The sequence below is a fragment of the Ornithorhynchus anatinus genome, chromosome 6 (genome assembly GCF_004115215.2).
Source record: "Ornithorhynchus anatinus isolate Pmale09 chromosome 6, mOrnAna1.pri.v4, whole genome shotgun sequence".
Classification (NCBI taxonomy): Eukaryota; Metazoa; Chordata; class Mammalia; order Monotremata; family Ornithorhynchidae; genus Ornithorhynchus; species Ornithorhynchus anatinus.
In genome coordinates, this window is record NC_041733.1 from 12,583,495 (window position 1) to 12,607,053 (window position 23,559).

General features: G+C 43.3%; 1 long non-coding RNA gene across 7 annotated transcripts in view; it reads right to left on the bottom strand.

Annotated features, from left to right (window-relative positions):
- The window catches only part of LOC120638447, a 99,987-nt gene that overhangs the window by 37,800 nt on the left and 38,628 nt on the right, over positions 1-23,559 (bottom strand). For 6 of the 7 annotated variants that reach the window (XR_005660113.1, XR_005660114.1, XR_005660110.1 and 3 more), the window contains exons 4-5: positions 12,188-12,272; positions 11,134-11,416 (exon numbers count right to left, since the gene is read on the bottom strand). This is a non-coding gene — a long non-coding RNA (uncharacterized LOC120638447). Of the gene's footprint in view, positions 1-11,133; positions 11,417-12,183; positions 12,273-23,559 lie in introns of all 7 variants that reach the window. The other variant, XR_005660112.1, reaches the window with a different exon arrangement.

A 23,559-nucleotide genomic window follows, 5' to 3' on the forward strand; every position in this document is an offset into this window, starting at 1 on the left:
AATTAAATGAATTCAGGTGAACCAGGGCCTCAGAGAGTGGATATAGGGGAAGCAATATAGTTTAAAAATCTATATATAAGAGCTACAGAGGGGTGAGCACCCCGAGGTTTAGATGACAAGACCTGTTTTACCACTTTCTTCAACCTCTTTCTTCTGGTCTCTTCCCTTCTGTTTTCAAATAAGCCCTAGTCTCTGCCCTACTGAATAAGGCATGCCTTGACCCACCTCGCCCTCCAGGCATTGTTGTTTTTCCGGGATCCTCTTCTTGTCCAAACTCTTTGAGTGGGCTTCATATGCTCACTTCCTTCACTTCCTCCCTGCCAAGTCTCTTCTCAACCCTTGGCCATTTGGATTTCATCTCCTTTGCACTATGGAGATGGCCCTCACCAAGGTCTCCAGTGATCTCTTTATGGCTAAACAGGTCCCATTTTATCCTCCTCTTCCTCCATCTCTCAGCAGTTTCTGACACTGCCCTGTTTCTAGAAACTCAATCTGGTTTGGGTTTCACCAGCACAGTACACTTGTGGTTCCATTTCTACATCTCTAACTGCCCCTCTGTCTCCTTTGGCCACTTCTGAGAACTTGATATTCACCTCACAATACTAATATGCATAATTTCATGTATTTATATTAATATATAATAACAATAATGTTGGCATTTGTTAAGCACTTACCATGTGCAGAGCACTGTTCTAAGCGCTGGGGTAGATACAGAGTAATAAGGTTGTCCCACGTGAGGCTCACAGTTAATCCCCATTTTACAGATGAGGTAACTGAGGCACAGAGAAGTTGTGACTTGCCCACAGTCACACCACTGCCAAGTGGCAGAGACCGGATTTGAACCCATGACCTCTGACTTGGAAGCTCGGGCTCTTTCCACTGAGCCATGCTGCTTCTCTGTTGTCTCCCCCCTATAGACGGTAAGTTCCTTGGGAGCAGGGGTAGATACAGGGTAATCAGATTGTCCCACGTGGGCTTCACATTTTTCAATCCCCATTTTTACAATTGAGGTAACTGAGGTACAGAGAAGTTAAGTGACTTGCCCAAGGTCACGCAGCAGACAAGTGGTGGAGCCGGGATTAGAATGCACGACCTCTGACTCCAGAGCCCGTACTCTTTCCACTAAGCCACGCTGCTTCTACAATGAACTAGTGTACAGTGTTTGGCACAGGAAAGTGCTCAACAAACACCTTTGAGTCACTGACCATTTAACAGGGAACACAAATACATCTCCTCTCAGACCTGTACCTCAGAGCAAGAGAGGTGCAAAGGCCTCTTGTGTTCTCTCTAGTCCTAGACTATGACAATCCCACATTAGCCTTCTCAGATGTTCTGCCATCCACTGGTGGATTTCACCATCTGTGATATATTCAAGTGCAAAATAATGGCATTGAACTCTAAAATTGGATAACTAATGCAGACCCAAGAAATTGGTACCAGTGGTTCATCTCTTCCAGAAACAGAAGATGGGCTGGGTACAGATGGGATACAGACACTTAATGAACATCCAGATTCCAGGATGCAAAGTGGGAAACTTCTCATGTGAAGAAGCTAGGTCACTCCCTCTCACCTTAGCTGAGAGGGGAGAGCAGCTTGTGAATAGTGTAAAACAGAGAGAAGCAATAAATGACAGAGGAGTAGAGAAGACTGATTGCTGCTTTCTGGGCCTAAAGTATCAGAGAATCCTAGCTCTAGAAGGGATCTCAGAGACCAGCTTGTCCATTCTCCTGTTTCATCCAAATGAGATTACACCATTTCCTAGATCTCTCAGGGAAAACTCCATCACTGTCCAGTGACTTCAAGAACTCCTGTAATTTGTAGAACAGTACCAAGTGCCAAGGAAATTTCAGAGAAGATGTGTCATAGTTCCTTTCCTTGAAAAGTTTTCAATCCAAAGGGAAGTCATGGCACAGACATTTTAAGCATAAATGCAAATTGAAAAATGCCATGTGATATTAGTTTATTCCCTCTATTGGATTTATGCAAGTGAGGAATGGTCTTTATTGACATCCTTTAACCAAACTTAAATCTCTCCCAGGCAGTTGAAACCTATTTTCCTTTCTTCTGAGTGAGAAAGCCTGCCCTGGAATCACAAGTTTCCATAGGTGTGGATTTGTTATCATCCTTCCCTCAACCAGATTTATATTGGAAAAATACTGGGAATTCCAACTCCTTCAATCTTTTTAGAGAAGACTGATTTTTTCACCATTTAATTATTTTCATTGTTATCCCTGTGGCCTCTTCAAGATCTCAACATTTTTCTTAAGTGCATCTTGTGATTATCTTCTACCTTAAATGCTAAAAAATTGGAGAATGTGTCTCAGAAGCAAGAAATTGCTTCTCTCCTCTTCTTTTCACTATTCACTGTGGGCCTATTCCTCCACCCTACCTTTTCCAGTAGCATGATTCTGTGGGTGTGGATAATAATGAGGATAATTATGATAGTTATTAAGCATTTACTAGGTGCCACATATTTCACTAAATCCTGGGGGAGGTACAAGATAATCAGATGGGACACAATCTCAGTCCCACAGAGAGCTCACATTTTAGAGGTGGTCCAGAAGTGGGACTGGAGGAAATCTGGAAATTGGGGGTTAATTAGGTTAGGGAAATATCTTCATACCTCTGCTGGGTTCCTTCCAGAAATGTCCCATTGGTGAAATCACTGATTCGATTTTATTTTTCAAATGTACACAAATATCTCTATGGAATAAGGAGATGTTTGGGGGAAGGAGATGAAAAAAACAAAAAGCAAAAACAAATCCAAACAATTCCTAAATAAGCCAATTGAACAACTCCATCCAGTTGTCACTTGCTGCAGTTTTCTACAGTCACCATAGCAACAGAGATTGTCAGTCCTTCAGCATCAAGAGGGAAGACTCTGTAATTGCTAAGACCCATGGAGGAAGCTGGCATGAGGAAGGTGAGGATGGAGAAAGAGAAAGAGGGAGAGGAAGATGCAGAGAGAGAAAAGGAGAGAGGGAGAGGAAGGTGGAGAGAGAAATAGATGCCCAAGTGCATAACATATGCCACAAGCCTTTGCCCAGCCTGAGCTCTTTCTGGGGTTTTCAGTTCCCTGAGGTGATTCTTACCAGACTCCTCAAGATGTCACCACTGCTCCCTAACTCAGACAGGGAGGTTTTGAATTCATTTCTTCCAGGGCCAGAATTTCCATTAACAATCTACTCCGTCTTGAAAATACATTAGATACACCCACGGACACATATTCATTCATTCAGTGGTATTTATTGAGTGTTTCCTGCATGTAAAACACTGGATTAAGTGCTTGGATATCTCACAAATATACACACACACGAACAAGTTCTGCAAGAGTTTAAGGGGCAGCAGCTGGAAGATGGGGACAGGAAGACCAATAGTCTAACTGGGTCAAGTACTGGGCAAAAACTCTGTCCCTCTAAAGGGCTTTGTTTCTAACAGATGGGGCCAATCCTACTTCTGGATTTGCCTGGCACAAGAGAGAGAGACAAAGAAAGAGAAAGTCAGTGAAAGGCAGGGGTTATATCTACTAATCCGAATGTACTCTTCCAAGAGCTTCGTACAGTGTACATAGTGGGTGCTCAATAAATACTAATAATTGACTAATCAATCCTAGGCAGAACATATTCTCCCCTCTTAATTCTCCAAACAGAGTTGGCTCAGTGGAAAATTAGCATTGCCTAGTGGATGCAGCATGGACCTGGGAGTCAGGGGGACCTGGGTTCTAATCCCAGCTCTGCCACTTGTCTGCTGTGTGACCTTGTACAAATCACTTAACTTCTCTGGGCTTCAGTTACATCAACTGTAAAATTGGGATTACGTCTGATAACCCCATGTAGGACAGGCACTGTGTACAACCTGATTAGTTCGTTTCTACCCCAGAGCATAGAACAGTGTCTGGCACATAGTAAAACACTTAACAAATAACTTTTTTTAAAAAAAACCAGTACTGAGTAGCCCAGAACTCTCACTTCTTCTTTTCCATCCCTCTCTAGATTGCACAGATAGTCCCTTTAATAATAATGTTGGTATTTGTTAAGCGCTTACTATGTGCAGAGCACTGTTCTAGGCACTGGGGTAGATACAGGATAATCAGGTTGTCCCGCATGAAGTTCACAGTTAATCCCCATTTTACAGATGAGGTAACTGAGCATAGAGAAGTTAAGTGACTTGCTCACAGTCACACAGCTGACAAGTGGCAGAGCCAGGAGTGGAACCCATGACCCCTGACTCCAAAGTCCAGGCTCTTTCCACTGAGCCACGCTGTTTCCCAGCCTGGCAAAAGAGCTGTACTCTATTTCTAGAAATTCACTAGTAGTAGTGGCATTTATTGAGCACCCATTTGGTACTGTAATAATAATAATAATGTTGGTATTTGTTAAGCGCTTACTATGTGCAGAGCACTGTTCTAAGCGCTGGGGCAGATACAGGGTAATCAGTTTGTCCCACGTGAGGCTCACAGATAATCCCCATTTTACAGATGAGGTAACTGAGGCACAGAGAAGTGAAGTGACTTGCCCACAGTCACACAGCTGACAAGTGGTGGAGCCGGGATTAGAACCAATGACCTCTGACTCTCAAGCCCGGGCTCTTTCCACTGAGCCACGCTGCTTCTCAACTAAGGCATGGGGAAGTGTGGAACAACAAAATGGCATTTCCCTAGCCGCAAGGAGATGACACTCTAATGGAGAAGAAAAGAATAAGAATACTGACTACCCGAGAGGCCAAAACAAATTAATTGAACAGATGAACTTACATTAGTGCTAAGGAAACTGTAAGCAAGTTCAAGAATTCTGGCCTTCCATCCTTTATAGCCTCACCTCTAAACTGTAAGCTTCTGGTGGGGTAGGGAATGTGCCTACCAACTCAGTCATATTGTAGTTTGCACTCAGTAAGCACTCAATAAATACCAGTGATTGATTGATTGATTCTATTCAACCCTTTGATTTCTGCTCCTGCACCAGAAGGCAAAAATCAGACTCAGCTGTTTTCATGATTCCACCCACTCCCACGCTTCCGCCCCTAAACGCACATGGTCTGTTCACTTCCAACAGGTTTCAGTTTTCCCAGGAAAGGCAGAGTGTGCAGCATAATACAGAGCATGCATGAGATGGGCCTATACCTCTGTACTTAGGTTTACTGCCTTATAATGGCATTTGGATGAGATTCAATATGATTCCATTTTTCTGATCATTTTCTCCTGTTAGGGTTCTAAAATTGTACTAATTTATATTCCTTGAAGTCATAAGCACCTGAAAATAGGGGGTTTAGAACACAAGTGTCTCTTCACCTCTAACTATAGCATCACTGTAATAATGCCTGACAGGTACAGAAAACAATAGCTAACCCTGGCATTATCTTCTTTTTCAGCAATAGCCCCTCCACGACTAGAATGAAAGGTAGCGGAGTGACCTGGAGAGACTGGGCCATAAATAAAGAGAACATCTTACCCTTTCCCAGGGACAAACTGAGTTACTTTTCCTGTAAGAAGCACGAGGTTTTAGAGGTCAGGGGGCTGACAGAGACCATATTTCACAATGCAGGTCCAGCTAGTAAAGACAGCAAGAGCCATAAAAACCATCCCCTGCTCCCTGTAGATGATATTCCAGGTAGAAGTTGGTGCCATAGGGCAATGGTTTCTGAACATACATTCTTTCTGCAACACAGAGATGGGGTGAAAAACCAGGAGCCCGGACATCTGGGTCCTATTTCTACTTCCCCAGAATCTCACTTTCTTAAAATTACATCTGCTCCATGAGGCCTTCCCCAACTAAGCCCTCATTTCCCCTACCTTCTCTCCCTTCTGCTTCACCTAACCACTTGACATTCACCCCAGCCTCATTTTAACAGCTTTTAGGTACACAGCCATAATTTATTTTACTTGCTGTCTTTCCCTCTAGACTGTAACCTTCTGATGGAGCTTAAAAGAGTTCCACACACTCAGTACAGGGCTCTGCACACTTTAAATGCTCGATAAATACCACTGACTGATTGACTGACAAAGTCAGCTCATATCCCTTGGTTTTTACTGCCTGCTTTGTGTAATGAGAGTAGCATTTTATCTTTGGCTGTTGTGAAACATATGGGGTGGATAAGACTTTCTATTCTGGACAGGACCAAGAATGGGGGGGTGCATATGTTTTAATAATAATAATGATAATAAGAAGAATATGCCAAGCATGGGATAGACACCAGTTAATCAGGTCAGATATAGTCCCTGCTCCACATGGGGTTCACAGTCTAAAGGGGAGGGAGACCGAGTATTTCATTCCCATTTTACAGATGAGAAAACTGAGACACAGAGAAGTTGAGCGACTCGCTTATGGTCACCCAGCTGGTAAGTAGCAGACCCAGGATAGGAGTTCAGGTCCCCTGACTCCCAGGCCTTTGCTCTTTCCACTAGTCCATGCTGCTTATGACTCATCATTTCATCCTCATCACCCTCACCCTCATCACCCTCATCGCTAAAAGGATAATCTATAAATATGAAACGTCTCCTGCAGGACCCCGTGATCAAACCTGATCCAAAGAATACACCTGGATGCCTACAATCCCACATCCCTTTCTCCCACTGATGCCATCTGCATTTGCTTCTCTCTGTTGCAATGGTTTTCTATTTTTGGATCATTTTAATGGAGGTTTTCCCCAGTTACATTTGATTCACTCCATCAGTTTCTTTCCAGTATGTTCATGCTCTAAAATGATGCTTTCCAACCTGGAATCTTTTAGAGAGTGCTGCTCAGGACTCTCCTGGTCCCTATCTATGAGAGGGGGCAAGGGACACCCAGGACTATAGCAGTCTTCATCATTAAGTAGTCCTTTTAAGATATACAAACAGCACAGCCTAGTAGGGAGATCACAGGACTGAGAGTCAGAGGAACTGGGTTCTAATCCTGGGTCTGCCAACTGTCTGCTGTATGAACCTTGGGTAAGTCACTTAACTTCTCTATGCCTCAGTTTCCTCATTGGAAAATGGAAATTCAATTCCTGTTCTCCCTCCTTCTTAGACTGTGAGTCCCATGTGGGACAGGAACTGCATCTGATCTGATGGTCGTGTATCTACTCCGGTGCTTACTACAGTGCTTGATACGTAATAAGAACTCAGTAAATACTGCTATTCATTAACAATTTCCTAAAGCCAATAGATGAGGAAACAGATTGCTCTCATTTTCCCTAGGTTAGAAAATTCTATTAAGGTTTACTCTGAGGGGTTTGGACCAAGAATCACTTGAGATATTGTGATGCAGTGTCTTAATAGTGGTGCAGCTAAATTGAACACGGCTCAGCTACATGGTTTTGGATGTTAACTAGCGTTAAGGCAGCGGGAGGGCGGGGACCTTTTCTATCAACTATATTGTACTCTCTCAAGTGCTTAGAACAGTGCTCCATACACCGTCAGAACTTCATAAATAACTCTGACTGACCGAGGTGGGAGGAGGGAAGGAGAAGGAGAACAAATTGATTGTTTTTAAGAACTTATTATGTTCTTAGCAGTGAACCAAGTGCTGAGTTAGACCCAAGACCACCAGCCTAGACAAAGTTCCTGACTGACCCAGGGCTCATAGTGTAAAGGGGAAGAAGATGACATCCTTAATTCCCATTTTACAGATGCCAAAACTGAAGCTCAGAGAACTTAAGTGATTTTCCAAAGGTCACACAGCAGGCAAGTGGCCGAGCCAGGAGGAGAAAAGGTGGAAAAAGGGTTCAAGTGGCTCCTTAAGTGCAGCATTTGCAAATGGTGGACCTTGAGCTTCATGACTTTATTGACAGCTGGGCTGAGCGGTGGGGAGAGGTGTCCTCAGGTGCTCTGACATCAATCATTCCCACAGAGGCTTGGAGACATCAATACTGGGTAGTGAGAATTCTGCTGACATGCTGCCATTTAAAAGTCTCTGCTGCTCAGGATAGTGCTTAACTTGCATTTCTGAGAGTAACGATTACCACTCATGGGTTTAACCCAATTCTCTAACAGGATACTGAACTGGCATCTGCTACACTAGGTCCCCCCACCTGGATCTCTGCCCCTGCACCACTAACTGTCTTCTAGTGTCTGACTTTGGGGTAGGGAAACCTCGATACTGAGCCAAATGCCTTCTTGCCATTGAGGATTCAATGGCAATCATATTTATTCGGCTCTTACTGTGTGCAGAGCACTGTACTAAGCACATGGAAGAGTACGGTATACCTGAGTTGGTAGACATTTCCCTGCCCCCAAGGAGCTTACAGTCCAGAAAGAGCTGGCTTCCTGTTTCCCTGTCTTCTAAAGTCTAAACATCACCCCAAAACTCAATTAATCGATCTACTGCATTAACTGAGCACTTTGAGTGCCAACCACTGAGCTAAGTGCTTAGAAGAGTACAACATTCATGATGTCTGCACTCCAGAAGGTTACAATTCAATGGGAGAAAAGAAAATTAATAATAATAATAATAATAATAATTATGGCATTTGTTAAGTGATTAGTATGTGCAAAGCACTGTTCTAAGCGCTGGAGAGGATACAAGGTGATCAGGTTGTCCCACGTGGGGCTTACAGTCTTAATCCCCATTTTACAGATGAGGTGACTGAGGTACAGAGAAGTTAAGTGACTTGCCCAAAGTCACACAGCTAGCGGCTGAGTTTGGATTTGAACCCATGACCTGTAACTCCCAAGCCCGCGCTCTTTCCACTGAGCCACGCTGCTTCTCGTGTATAGTGGAGAGCTAGGAATAATAAAGTGTATTAGGAAGTGGCACAAAGATTGCAAAGTGAAATAGCTGAATAAATGAGTATACAAAAAACTTATACATAAGTGCTGAGGAGAAGAGAAAAATACATATATGCCAAAGATGGCTGTGGGTTGATGTGACTGGGATGATATTTTAATAATAACTGTGGTATTTGTTAAGTGGTCCTATTTGGAAAACCCTGATGAAGATGAAACACTCTGGGCATGTCATCCCCCTCCTCAAAAGACTCCAGTGGTTGCTTATCAACCTTCGCGTGAAGCTGAAACTCCTTACTATTGGCTTCAAAGCTCTCCATCCCCTTGCCCACTCCTACCTCATCTCCCATCTCTTTCTGCAGTCCAGCCTGCACACTCCGCTCCTCTGCCTCTAACCTCCTCACTGTGCCTCTTTCTTGCCTGTCTCACCGTCGACTCCTGTCCCACGTCCTACCTCTGTCCAGGAATGCCCATCCTCCTCACATCCACCAAACTAGCTCTCTTCCTCCCTTCAAAACCCTATTGAGAGCACAGCTCTTCCAGGGGGCCTTCCCAGACTGAGCCCCCCTTTTCCTCTGCTCCTTCTCCCCATCACCCCAATCCCTCCCTCTGCTCTACCCCCTTCTCCATCCCACAGCATTTGCATATATTTGTACATATTTATTATTCCATTTATTTTATTAATGATGTATACATATCTATAATTCTATTTATCTATTCTGATGCTATTGATGCCTGCCTACTTATTTTGTGGTCTATCTCCCCCTTCTAGACTGTGAGCCCATTGTTGGGTAGGGTTTATCTCTATCTGTTGCTGAATTGTACTTTCCAAGTGCTTAGTACAGTGCTCTGCATACAGTAAGCACTCAATAAATACGACTGAATGAATGAATGAGTGAATGAATGGAAGATAATCAGGATGGACACAGTCCTTGTCCTAGATGGGGCTCACAGTGTAAGGGAGAGGGAAAATGGGTAAGTAAACTTCATTTTTCAGATGAAGAAACTGAGTCACAAGGAAGTTGAATGAGTTGTCCAATGTCACATGGCCGTAAAGTGGCTGGGATTAGAAACCAAGTTTTCTAGTTCACAACCCCATAGGCCAATAGGCAGTGTGGGTTTTATGAATCAGGAAAAGCTTCCTGGAGAAAGAGGGAATTTAGAAGGTGAGAAGAGCTGGGATCTGGTGGATTTGGGTGGGAAGAATCTCCAGTGTTACGGTATTCTTAGCGTGGGGCAGGGTTGTCGATTGAGCATACTGGACAATAAATCTTTGGCTAAGGACTACCTACAGGCAAATTAAGGACCCTAAATCACAACCAAATCATTTCCCATATGTGATATGCCAGATCACAGAAGAGAACTACAGCCATCATTTCTAGTATGTTTGATTAATCTCCTCACCACCATGCTGAGCAGAGGTGCAGCTTTTCATTATAAGTGTGGTTGCCAAATAGAGGAAGAGATTTTAAGGGGGATGAGGACTGGAAAGGTACAGGCTTCAAAGATTTCATAGACCAAAAGGCTACTAGTTTGAAGGGGTTTTTTTAGCCTTGATTTGAAACTGTTAGGTCATTATAATAATAATAATAATGATGTGCTCTGCAACATAGTAGGCACTTAATACCACTGATTGATTGATAAATAACAATAATAATACAATGTAAGCACTTACTATCTACCAAGCACTGTGATGTTGATGGTATTTGTTAAGTGCTTACTTTGTGGCTATGAAGTAAGTTGTTCCAAGCAGGGGTAGGATGTGAGAGAGAGGGAGAGAGGTGGGAATGAGGCACGGTGTCTGTTTTCTAGGCCCAGTTGTCTGTTCAATTCCAGGGCCCATGGAAATACAATCTGAACTCTTGGGGCCATTAGGTCTTCTCAGGGATCCTTGGGTCCAGTGTGGTTGGGGACAGCCTGGATCCCAGAATCTGAAGCCTTTGCAAAGGAACTCTGGACAAATCTGGCTCTGGCTCAAACCCAATATGTTTGGATTGGAACCGGACCTCTTTGCGCCCCTCTCAGCCGTAATATTAGCGGGCGCCTTTCTCAGCTGCTTTTCTAGCTCCTGGTTGGTCATCCACCTACCCTCTAACTCATCATATATCAAATTCCCTCATCTGTAAAATGGGGATTAAGAGTGTGAGCCCCATGTGGGACAGGGACTGTGTCAAACATGATCAACTCGTATCTTCCTCAGTGCTTAGAACAGGGCTTGGACCACAGTAAGCTCTTAACAAGCACCATAATTAGGAATAACTCACTTTTCCTTTGGCAGTCACATGTCAGCATAAAAAAATTAGTTATTCTGTAGAGCAAAGTTTGAAGAACATGACCAGTTTCTCAGAGCAGGATGCAAACCAAATCTCCATGCCACCACATAAACCCAGCCCCACCCCAGGGATGGGTCACAGAGGAGCCGAGTCCCTTACCTGGTGAATCCTCAACCACGGAAACCCAAGAGAACAGTCACTTCGACGGAGAGTTATTTCCGCCCGGTTGGTCCGTAAACTCCTTGGCTTCCCCTGAAGGGACCAGATCCATGCTGGGCTGTGTTTTCCCCATCAACGTTTGGCCGAGTTCAAGGGCTGACTCCCTGACTTGGCTCTGGACACTGAGCATTTTCCTTCAGTGGTCACATTGCCCCTCTCTTCATGTTCTGGGAAGCCAGTGTTCTGCAAGACTAAACTGGGGCATCTCAGGTCCCCACTGGAGCTGTGTGAGAAGAAGAGTAAGTGACCAATGGGCCCAGGATAAAATATCTGAAAAGAATACTGTCTCGATCCTATCTGGCCAATGTTTGAATTTCAGTTCCTGTGGTTGGTCCTTTTAGGTACAATACAGCTCCAGAGTCCAACAGCAGATCATTAATAAGATATTTGCCTTACATAAGCATCTCTGCACTAAGTGCGTGCTAAAAATTAGGAGAATGAAGACCAAAAGCAAAAGTTCTATATCCCTTGGAGAGGCTAGTACAGTTACTGCAGCTTTAATAGTGAGAATGATAATCCAGCACAAATATATCACTTGGAGAAGAGGAAAAAAAATATCCTCCCAAAACTGTTCCCCCATGTTTACTTTTATTTCTTTTCTCTTCGTTCCTCCTCCTACCCCCTACTTTGTTCAGTCTTTGCTCTATTTCCTTTTCTTCCTCTATCCTTCTTTGTTTCCCCTTCACCTGCTCACCTCGCCCCATGTCCCTTTCTCCAGATCCTGCTCTCGGTTTCTCTTGCCTTCTTTCTTGTCTTGTGGTACTGCTCTTTCTCTCCTTTGTCTGCTTTTTGCTCTCTCACTGCCTTCTTATTTCTCACTCTCAGTTACATACACAGATCATCACGTCTTTACATGATTCTCTCGGCTCCCAGGCTTGGAGAGACCTTGGATTGCATCAAGTTCCCAGCCTGTTGCTAGGCAACGCAATATCACGTGGAATTCACCAAATTTTGGGGAGGTTCTGCTCCTCCTGCAGGAAGGATGCTCACCGACCTCCATCTCTGGGGCTCGGCAGGACTGAGAGAGGAAAGGACCCCGGTCTCGTTCAGATGGCCAGTGGGGCTCCGGAATGATCAATCTGGTGAGAAAAATAAGACTGAGGAACAGATCACGTTGACATATCATTAAGCACATTACAGCCACTCTGTATTGCAAAACGGCCCCATCCTCCCTTTTCTCTGGCAAGGAAAACCCTGAGCGCTGACTTTTTTCTAAGATTAAACTCCCCAGAATTTGGAAGGTCACTCTCCTCTTGAAAAAAACACTTTCTCCCATCACCACCATCCACTTCTTTGTTCACACACAAACCAGTTCATCTGTCATCCATCCACTCACACTCTCACTCTACATCCATCAAAGCACCTTTCATTTTGTTGTCTATATTTGTAGGCTTTACAGACCTACTGTTCTTAATTTTGGCTCTAATACCTTTGTTACCCAGGAGTCTTCCTCTAAAAAAGAGTCTTGGTCTCTTTTTTTTTGGTGCCTCTCCGTCTCCAGACTTGGAAATGGGCCAGGAAACTGGACCAGAACTGTGGTCTATCTGCTGCTCAAAAGTTGTTGGGAATTTAAGACCACTATTATTAAGTGCTGTTGAGTCATTTCCAATTCATAGCGACTCCATGGATATACTTTCTCCAGAGTATCCTGTCCTCTGCCATAATCCTCAACCTTTCTAATGGTTTTTCCATTATCGTTATGGTCTCTATCCATCCAGCTGCTGGTCTGCCTTTTCTACGTTTTCCCTGGACTTTTCCTAGTATTGGTGTCTTCTCTATAGAATTAGTCCTCCTGATCATGTGCCCAAAATATGCTAATCTAAGTCAAGTCATTTGGCCTTCCAAAGACCACTTTGGTTTAATTTGCTCCACAAACCATTAGTTTGTCTTTTGGGCAGTCCATGGTATTCACAAAAGCCTTTTCCAGCACCACATTTCAAAAGAATCAATGTTCTTTCTATCCTGTTTCTTCACTGTCCAGCTTTTGGGATCCATATGTTGTAACTGAAAACACCATAGAGTTGACAATTTATATTTTTGTGGCAATAGTTACATCAGCACATTTCATGACTTTCTCCAGGCTCTTCATAGGAATTCTTCCTAACATTAATCTTTGGCATATTTCTTGGCTACTATTTCATTTATTATTGATTATCGATCCCAGGAGAGAAAAATTGTCAACTATTTCAATCTTCTCTCCGCCCACTACAAATGTGTTAAAACTTCCAGCTGTCATGATCTATGTTTTCTTGACATTCAAATATAGGTCCATCTTTTTGCTCTGCTCCTTAACTTTTAATAATAAGGCCTTCAGACCATAAGAACTATTAATATTGGGTCAACCCAATGGTCTCCAGTATTTTTTCTGCAACGGTGTCGGAAGCTTGATGGTTGCCCTCCTTGACATCCATTCTAACGGTTAAGGTGGTATCTTCTACATCCCTAACTTTCGCATTAGTAGCCTAATACGGACCACACACCCATTAATTTACTTAAACTCTTCATGAGCCTCTTAACGTTTTCTGTTGGGAAGTTGAGGTTTTTTTTTCCAAATCAACATTGCTTGAGCATTTAATACGTGCTGAGCACTCTACCAAGTGCTTGGGAAAGTACGATATAAGAGAGTAGTTAACAGTATTTATTTGACCTCTTACTGTGCTCAGAGCACTGTAACTGAGCACTTGGGAGAGTACAATATAACAAACACATTCCCTGCCTACAATGAGCTTACAGTCTAGAGGGGAAGAGACATATTAATATGAATAAATTACAGAAATGTACTTAAATCCTGTAGGGCTGGGAGGGGTGGAAAAAGGAATGCATTCATTCAATTCAATCATATTTATTGAGTGCTTACTCTGTGCAGAGCATGAATGCAGTGAATGAATGAGCAAGTCAGGGTGATGTAGAAGGGAGAGGGGAAAGAGGAAAGGAGGGCTTAGTCAGAGAAGGACTCATGGAGGTGATGTGCCTTCTATGTTAGTAGACATGTTCCCAGCCCATTACAGTCTGTTTTGAATATATCACCTTCAAGGTTTCAAGGGGTGCTCCCCCTGACCACCACTGTCCTCTCCCCCCACACCCCAACATACACAACTGCCTTGTGAGATTTAGTCAGGAACAGTTCTGTGTTAGCCTTATCCACAGTCTGCATGATTTTGTATGCCTGAAAGCCCGAGTCTTTCCAGACTGAAGAATATTAAGCCTTTCACTGACTTCATAGTAATGCTTGGCCGTCCCCTTAATTATCTTGGTTTCCTTTCTCTGTACTTTCTCCAGGGCTCTATGTCCTTCATAAAATGCAGCAATAAGCCCTGCACTTAGTATTCCAGGTGCATGTGTACCATTGTTTTATATAGTGGCAAAGTAATGCCTTTTGTTTTGCTTTCTTTCTCCTTCCTGATGATGCCAGACTTTGTTGGCCTTTTGCTCTGCAGCCACACATTAGACCGATGAGTTAAAATGACTCTGAGATCTCTTTCCTGAGTCATGACTGATAGCTCCGAACCCATCATCAAGCCGTTGTAATTTAGATTAATTTTTCCTAGGTGCATTACCTTTCTCACATTGAATCCGTCAATCAATCAGTGGTATTCCTTGAGCCCAGAGCACTCTACTAAGTACTTAGGACAGTAGAAGCAAAAAACAAATTCCCTGTCCTCAAGGAACTGGCAATATAATGGAGGAGACATAGACAAAAATCTTTACAAATCAGAAGGAAGAACAAGGGTGAAATAATAATGTGACTATGTCAAGATTCTGGGTCCAAATAGTTACTTCATTACAATATTAAGCACTTATTACATGCTAAGTAAATTCTGATGTAGAATCAGAGTGGCCTCGGGCCCTGTCCCACATATGTCTCTATACTATTTTATTTCCATTTTAAAGATAAGAAAATTAGTGTGCAGAGAAGTTGAGTGCCTTACCCAATGTCACATACCAGGCCGGTGGCAGAGCCAGGACTAGGACCCAGACCTCCTGACTCCCAGTCTTAAACTCTTTCCACTGATGATAATACTAAGAAGAAGAAAAAGAAAGGAGAAGGAAGGAGAAATTTGGTATTTGTTAAGCGCTTACTATGAGTAAGGCATTGTACTAAGCACTAGGGTGTATACAAGCAAATTGGCTTCGACAGTCCCTGTCCAACATGGGGTTCACAGTCTTAATCTCCATTTTACAGATGAGGTAACTGAGGCACAGAGAAGTTAAGTGAACTACCCAAGTCACACAGCAGACAAGTGGCAGAACCGGGATGAGAACCCAGGACCTTCTGATTCCCAGGCTCATGGTCTATCCACACTGCTTCTCTCTCACCAACCACACTGTCACTGTAAACTCATGGATGAGAAACTCGGCTCTCTGTTTTGTACTTCCAAACACTTCATATTATCATGTATTACAGCGTAAGTCCCGTGGCTCCCCATCTCCCTCTATATCAAGCAAACACTCCTTCCCTCTGATTAAGAGGGAAGCTCCTTGAGGGAGGGAACATATCTGCCAACTGTACTGTAGTCTCCTAAGCACTTAGTACAATGATCTGCATGCAAATCTTCCCACTGCTTTTCCCCATCAAGCATAGCTGTTCAATTCACCTGCTACTTCCCAACTGGCTGGTTGAAGTTCATTTGCTATTTTCACTTTCCACTGTGCTACCATCAGGACTTTATTATCTCCCTCCAGATATTTATTAACTAGTGTGTGCAGAGCACTATACTAAACACTTGGGAAAATACAGTAGAGGGAGAAGACACCAGCCTTGTCCATAAGGAGCTTACTGTGTAACGGGGGAGACTGCCGGTAAAAATCTATAGATAATAATGTTGGTATTTGTTAAGCGCTTACTATGTGCACATAGATGAGGGAAAGAGGTTCTTAAATAGTGATTAAACAGTAGAATATGTAAAATATAAAATCAAAAGGGGATGCTGTGAATGCAAAAAGGCTGTCCTGGTATAAATGGGCTGAGAATGAACACTGGGAGGATGTAACCTGGAGAGATCTACCCAAGTTAAGGGAGGAGGAACCTTTAAGATATGAAAACACCTAATAATAACATTGATAATTTTGGAATTTGTTAAGTGCTTACTATGTTGCAGATGCTGTACTAAGTGCTGGGGTGGATTCAAGCAAATCAGGTTGCACACAGTCTCTGTCCCAGAGGGGCTCACAGTCTCAATCCCCATTTTAGAGATGAGGTAAGTGAGGCCCCGAGAAGTGAAGTAACTTACCCACGGTCACACAGTAGACCTGGAGCGGAGCCGGGATTAGAACCCATGACCTTCTGATTCCCAGGCCTCTCCTCTATCCACTATGCCATATTGCTTATCTAATACATGGCTCAGTGGATAGAGCAGTGGATAGAGCACAGGCATGGGAGTCAGAGGTTCATGGGTTCTAATCCCGGCTCTGCCCCTGATATGCTGTGTTAACTTGGGGAAGTCTCTTCACTTCTTTGGGCCTCAGTTACCTCATCTGTAAAATGGGGATTGAGACTATGAGCCCCAAGTGGGACAAGGACTGTGTCAACCTGATTTGCTTGTATCCACCCCAGGGCTTAGTGCCTGGCACACAGTAAACACTTAACAAATATCAAAATTGTTATTATTATTAGTACTACTAGTAATGGTATTTTTATGGTATTTGTTAAATGCTTACTATGTGCCAAGTACTGTGCTAAATGCTGGAGTAGACAAAAACTAACCAGATTGGATACAGTTCATGTCCCACATGGGATTGACAGTCTTAATCCCCATTGTGCAGATGTGGAAAGTGAAGAACAGAGCCACATTCAAGTGATGAGGTTAGTGGAAAAGCCCACGACTGGCAGAGGGGTGGAAGAGGAGAAACTACTGTATCTGGGATTAGGGAGGAGAGCAGGAAGAGAAGTAACAGTGTGTGGAGTCAGAAACTCATACCTGGGACTTGGGAAGAGATCAGGACTTCTATAATGATAATAATAATAATGATGATGATGATGGTATTTGTTAAACACTTACTATGTCGCCAAGCACTGCTCTAAGTGCCAGAGTAAATACAAGGTAATGAAGTTGTCGCACATGGGGCTCACTGTCTTAATCCCCGTTTTACAGATGACGTAACTGAGGCACAGAGAAGGTAAGTAACTTGCCTTCTCACAGTCACACAGTTAGGTGGTGGAGCCGGGATTGGAGCAAGATAGCTGCAAACAGTTTGGAAATGGGGCAGGAAACCAAGGGAGAGAGTTCAGAAGCCTAGGGACGGGATGCATAAGAGTGGCAGGCTCCTGAGTGGCTTTTCTACTTTCTGGGTCCACCTTCTCCCTAGTTGTTGTCTTTTCCTGACTTGAGCCTGCTACCGGGCATGAACATCCCATTCTACTCTGAATTGTTCAGACTTGGATTAGAGTTCTGTGCACACTGCGACACTCGACCACTATAAAAGATGGTGGAGAAGGAGGGGACTTCTCAGGGTAGAGCAACAGAAATCACTAAGGGATGGAAAGCAAGATTGTGGAGGAAAGATTAAAGGATCTGGGAATTGTTACCCTAAAGAAAACTGGGCATGGGAAGAATGACTTAGGGCCTTCAAGCATTCTCTAACTCCATTGAGAGCCAAACAAGAGAAAATGGGATTAACAGCAGTATGAGGGAATTTAGTTGAGACATAAAAAAATCCCTGCCCATGATGACCGGAATGGGTTTTGGAGGCTGTTCTAGAAGCTCTGAGGTGCTTTTTAAAATTAGGATAAATTTTCTTTTGGCTGAGAATGTTTTCTCTTGAATGTAGGGGGATGGACTGGATGAACCTGGCAAGTCCCCTGAGGCCAAGGGACTGACTAACCCAATTGGCATTTGGACATTTTCCTAATAGCCTGGAAGTTACCAATATAGCAATAGATATATACCTATATAGATATAAATATATAGATTGGGAGGGGCCAACAGTGACAGCAGTTGAACTCTTCCTTAACCAAACCCCACGTTCTAGTGACATCATTTGAGATAAATCACCCCACCCCAGATGCTTAACATAGTGGGCTGACATTATGGATATTTGCACTTTTTCTCCCGGCTCAGCGGCTTCCTTAGGAGGAATTGCTAGATGTGATCTGGAAATGAAACTCCCTTCACTCTTCTCTTCACCTCAGGATTGGGCCAGAATAGCACAGCTACAAAAGGGATTCTAAAATGGCTCTGGGAGGTGGCTCATGAAAGGGGATCCTGGATTGGCTGCCAATGATGTCAGAAACCCACTCCGGACACGCGGCTGGCTATTCTTCACACTGTTTTCATGTATAATTTCTATTTCACAATTCTGATATGCTGCTCCTGAAATTGCCACCTCTCTCAGGTGATGAGAATTTGAATCTTTGGATTTTAGCCTTTTAGCACCCTCTGAAACATCTTTTATCATTCAGAAAAACCCAGCCCCTCCCTCTGTCTTTACTTAATGTTGAATCCCTGACACCCAGGCCTGGAAGCTTCCTAATTCAATTCAATTCAATCTTATTTATTGAGCACTTACTGTGTGCAAAGCACTGTACTATGCACTTGGGAGAATACAATACAATGATAAATGGACACATTCCCTGCCCACCAAGAGCATACAGGCTAGAGGGGGAGAAAGACAATATGATTAAATAAATAAGTAGTTGTCTGCAAGGTTATAGCCCTTTTCCTCTGGACCCCCTAGAACCAAAGTACCTTCCTCCTTGTGCCTAACTGAACCAATCTTCCAACTCCTCCAATTCTGCCAGACAAATATCAGAGGATCTGGATTTTGAACATAAATCAATTATGATTCAATTGCTAAAATCTGAGGGTCACTAGTGAAAAAGGGCAGAGGAAAAGGGGAAGGAAGGAGCCTCTTTAATCTACATATCTAATTGAAAAATCATGTTCTACTCCATCGGAGAGCATTTGAGTCTGAGCCCAAAGCCCAACGTTTTCCTAAGGCTCACCAGCTCCACTGACTATAAAGTAATAATAATAATAATAATGTTGGTATTTGTTAAGCGCTTACTATGTGCCGAGCACTGTTCTAAGCGCTGGGGTAGACACAAGGGAATCAGGTTGTCCCACGTGGGGCTCACAGTCTTAATCCCCATTTTACAGATGAGGTAACTGAGGCACCGAGAAGTTAAGTGACTTGCCCAAAGTCACACAGCTGACAAGTGGCCGAGCCGGGATTCGAACCCATCACCTCTGACTCCAAAGCCCGTGCTCTTTCCACTGAGCCACAAAGTAGGATGGGAGAAAGAAGGATGGTTCCACAGAACATGTTTTTGCGAGAATACAACAAGGAGGGAGAAGAGAAGTAAAACCTACTACCTTAATATCAGATGCAGCTGAAACATTAGCAGGGGGAAAAGAACTGAAGCCTGGAGGGGGACAGGTTCAGAAGTTTAGCTAATCATGTTTTGGGCAGGAAATGTGTCTATTTACTGTTATATTGTTCTCTTCCAAGTGCTTAGTACAGTGTTTAGCACATAGTGAGTGCTCAATAAACATGATTAAATGAATGAATGCCTCTGGTATGTAAATGGTCTGGTGGGAAGCATAGAGGACTGGCAATTGGGAGACCTGGGTTCACATCCCAGCTGGAGATTGAGATTTTCCTGCTTTATTATTTCGGGCAACTCAGTTAACCTCTCCATGCCTCCATTTCCTCATCTGAAAAATGGAGATGAAATATTTGCTCTTCCTTCCTCATAGATTATAAGCCCCATGTGGAACAAGGAATATGTCTGATAAGAATATCTTCTATCTATCCCAGCAATTAGCTCACAGTATGGGCTAATCTCAGACATAAAAAAAAAATCAGTCAGTGGTATTTACTGAGAATTTACTGTGTGCAGAGCATTGTACTAAGTTTGGGAGATGATGAGCGTGACCTAATGGATAGACCACCGGCCTGGGAATCAGTGGGACCTGGGTTCTAATCCCAGCTCTGCCACATATGCTGTGTGACCTTGGGCAACTCACTTTACTTCTCTGTGCCTCAGTTACCCCATCTGTAAAATGGGGATTAAATCCTACTCCTTCCTACTTGGACTGTGAGCCCTGTGAGGGACAGGGACTGTGTCCAACCTGAAGAGTTTGTAGCTACCCCAGTGCTTAGAACAGTGCTTAGCCCATAGCAAGCACTTAACAAGTATAATTGTTATTATTATTGGTGAGGGTGACTCTGCCCACAGGAGCCCCTTTCCTATAGGGTGACTACTGATGACATTAAAGAATTAAAGACATATCTTTACCAATCCCTTAACATAATTTTCATTATGTAAGTAAGGGCAATATAAAATATGCAAGAAAAGATACAGATCACAGGTCCCAGAATGTAAGTAAGCATATGGCTGGGTGAACACTTGACACCCTCCATTGCTCTAGAGGCATTAAATTCCCTCTCAGGTCCCTAGAAACCTCAAGCCTCACTGCTAAGCAGTGGGATCACATGGTAGGAGTCAAGGTGGAGGCAAATGGGTTGCTTAAAATGAAGATGCCAGATATAAAGTCATTTGGTTGGTATCAGTACCTGCTAGGTGACGTACCTGCTAGGTGACAGACCAGCTGAAAATGGTACTCTCCCATATAAAACTGGATGAATGACCACCTAACTTTTATCCCCACTGGAAAAGGGGTTGAAAATGCAGAGCAGTAGCCCCTAGTGAAGTTCGTGAAGCACCCTGGGTGCAAAACTAAGTAGGTACTCTCCAATCAAGCTGAGATCTCCACTTAAAGTGAAAAAGAGAGCCATCTCTGGGGCTGCAGAATGGTGTCTACCCTGAGAATGAACCTGCATCCAAGTGGAAGGAGTTCAGTGACAGATCAATTAACCAATTATATTTATTGAGCACTTTCTGTGTGCAGACCACTTTACTAAGCCCTTGGGAGAGGACAATACAGTGGCAGAGATAATAATAATAATAATGCTGGTACATAGTAAGCGCTTAACAAATACCAACATTATTATTATTATTATTTGTTAAGCCCTTACTATGTGCAGAGCATTGTTCTAAGTGCTGGGATAGTTACAGGGTAATCAGGTTGTCCCACATGAGGCTCACAGTTAATCCTCATTTTACAGATGAGGTAACTGAGGCACAGAGAAGTTAAGTGACTTGCCCACAGTCACACAGCTGCCAAGTGGCAGATGCAGGATTCAAACCCATGACCTCTAACTCCCAAGCCCGGGCTCTTTCCACTGAGCCAACTGCATTCTCATTAGAGAATGAGCATGGCCTAATGGAAAGAGCATGGTTCTAGGAGTCAGAAGACCTGTGTTCTAATGTCGGCTCTGCCACTTGCCTGCTGTGTGACCTTGGGCAAGTCACTTCACTGTGCCTCAGTTACCTCTTCTGTAAAATAGGGATTAAGACTGTGAGCCCTATGTAAGACATGGACTATGTCCAACCCGATCAGTTGTATCTACTCCACTGCTTAGTATAGTGTCTGATACATAGTAAATGCTTAACAAATGCCGTGTATTTAAAAAAAAAAAGATGCTTTAACAGAGTGAACAACCTTGCCAATCTGAATCAGAAGGTTTTGGTGCTCTTCTTGGTTCTACCAGTGATTCTAGGTCTGCCCTTGTTGGCATGACTTTACAATGCCTCAGTTTATCCCAGGATCAGGAGAGAAGAAAGAAAAACTAGCCACATTACTTTTACTCATAAATGCTACTCCCTGCCCTCTTGGGCACAACTACTTCTTGCAATAGAACCCATCTATCTCTCTCTTTTCCCCCTCTCTTTCTCTATCCACAATCCATGGTTAAAAGAATAGCAACATATAGAACTAGAGCAGGAGCAAAATATCCACTACTGAGACACTATTTTCCAATGCAGAATCAAAGTGAAATCTCACCGATAATGCGAGATAAACACATGATGAAAAATAATAGCAGGGGAAAAGAAAAAAGGAGAAAAGGATAAAGTCAAACCACAACCACTACTACAAGACCTCACCGTCCTCGGCTTCCCAGTTCCCATTTTCAGAGACCCCTTTGGGCACTTGTTTTATGGTTCATGGGGGGAGTGAACCACAAAACCACACACAGCAAGAATTCAGCCCTGTTCTAAAAACAGGGTCGGTCCCCGGCTTACTGCACCCTGTTTCTCCCTACCTCCGGCACGCAGGTTTTCACATCACCATGATTGTATTTCTTTTCCTACCTCTCTCCCCAAAACCACGTGGGTCCTTTTTGAGCCGCTGAATGTGATGATAATGGTCAGCAAGGACCCCAGTCAGCATGAAATACAGAGTCCATGGACACAGTCTACAGAGCTCTACGCCTTCAATAGGGCTGAATTGTTGCCATTTATGGTCCTGCTGTTTGCAAAAAGTGTTACATACATCAGAAGAAAAGAGCAGCTAACATACTACGCACCTGTAAATAGAAAGAGCCATAGAAGGAGCACGAAGTAAGTGCAGGAGCCAGTTTACAGAGTATGAAGACTAGAGGAAGGTGAGATGTGCAAATGAAGGCCAGCTAGAAGAGGACAGTGTTAGTGAAGCATTAAAGACAATCTCCGAGACTTTTAGAAATACTGTGACCCCATTCTGGAGAGGAGATAAAACAATAGATCATATTTATTGACCACTTACTCTGCAGAACACTGCACTAAGTGCTCATGTGAATATAATATGATAGTGTTGACAGTCATGATCTCTGCCTTCAAGGAGCTCTAGTCGGGGAGAGGAGAGAAAGAAGTAAAATCTAGCCATTCCTACCACTGAGTGTCATGGATTTCCTTGTTCCTATCTCAGAGCCAACTTGAAGTCAAAGATCCAGGATTGGGGAGTCCTAGTTTATTGATCCAGCACCAGACTATTGGGATGTCAGGCATTGGGATTCCTCTTCTCTTGCAAAGCAACAGGCGCTTCCTTCCTTTCTTGCGTAGTACAGTGCCTGGTACATAGTAAGTGTTAAACAAATGCCATCATCTTCATCATCATTCCCTTCCTTCCTTTCCTTCCAGTGAGAGGTCTTGCCTTTTCCCATACCAGCCCAGCCTCTCCTCAAAACCCTACATGGTCAAGAGAGGCCTAACCTCTAGTATTAGCCATCTAAAACAACTCAACCAATCACAGGTCAGAAGTCAGCTAGAAGCATCCAGGATATTGATTGAATAGGAACATTCAGTGAAGAATGACTTGACAGTGTGGACATTCCTTGCTAAGGTTCTGATAACAGTCCTACAGATTGCTCAAAAAACACACTATATTTGTCTTGACAAAACTCTTCCTTAGGACTATTGATTCTCAAGGATCTTTGCACTAGGGCAAACAATATATAGAGCCTTAAAAGAAGCCATGATCTAATTTTAAAGAAATAAAAGACACAGCATGCCTTATCAAATGCCTCTAAACTAGCTGTCCAAAA